Source organism: Notolabrus celidotus, chromosome 12 (assembly GCF_009762535.1).
Source record: "Notolabrus celidotus isolate fNotCel1 chromosome 12, fNotCel1.pri, whole genome shotgun sequence".
NCBI lineage: Eukaryota > Metazoa > Chordata > Actinopteri > Labriformes > Labridae > Notolabrus > Notolabrus celidotus.
Window position 1 is genome coordinate 22,038,144 of NC_048283.1, and position 1,139 is coordinate 22,039,282.

Below are 1,139 nucleotides of genomic sequence, written 5' to 3' on the forward strand. Positions count from 1 at the left end.
AACCAGTGGGGGGCACTTCACCTTCTGACCAGCAGAGGGGCACTGCCAGCTAACCTCTGAATACACCCTGAATTATTTTTTGGGTGGGGGCAGGGTTCTCTGTGTGTTTTTTTGGGGGGGGGGGGTTTGCTTGGCGGATGAACAGTAGCATTCTTTCACACATAGCTGGAAGTAATCAGACCCTCTGAGCTCTCTCTGTTTGCTTTGGCATCTCCTCCCTCCCTCCCCCTTTCTATCCCCAACTCACGCTTATACCATATTTGGGACCCAGAAGATAAAAACCACAGAAGTGGTCATTATACATTTTGTTTTAAGGTTGTTATTCCTCTACTGACACCTGCCTCCATGACTAACTCAAAGATGAGAAGTCTTTGTTTGACTTACTCCTAAGTTATACATCTGTTTTCTTTGGAGTCACCATTAAATAAAGGAACTTATTTAGCCTGATGTCATGGATAAATAGAAATGTTTATGATCAGTTATTCCTCCTGTTGATCATCTTATTTGTTTTCTTCATGAAGAGAATGAAAGTATGAGAGCAGTCTGTTACTGAAAGACACTGGCAATGATGAGTCACTTTAACAAAGTCTCATATTAGGCGGATCATTAATGGGCATGGGGTTTGCAAAGAGTTGTATGATTTATCTTTTCCCTGAAACTTTAAATATTAATAAATGGCTAATATCCAGGTGTTCCTGAGACTTCATAAAATTAAGTTAAGATTAATAGAGTTCACGATACCTCTGAATATAAATCAAAATAATGAATAAACAATTTAAGAATGAGGCATTATTTACCCGTAATCTGTTTTAAAGCAGAACTCAGAATAAACAGAGTACAAGTTTTCTTCATGTGCAGGTGTTTGTTTGTCTCTCTCTCTCTCTCTCTCTCTCTCTCTCTCTCTCTCTCTATCTCTCTCTCTCTCCCACTCTCTCTCTCTCTCTCCCTCTCTCTCACGCTCTCTCTCTCACTCTCTCTCACTTCTCTCTCTCTCTCTCTCTCCTCTCTCTCTCTCTCTCTCTCTCTCTCTCTCTCTCTCTCTCTCTCCCTCTCTCCTTGTATCTCACCTTCATCTCATGAGGAACCTGAAGGTTTTCAAGTTCTAAGCCAGGTGACAAAATAAGGAAAAATACACAACC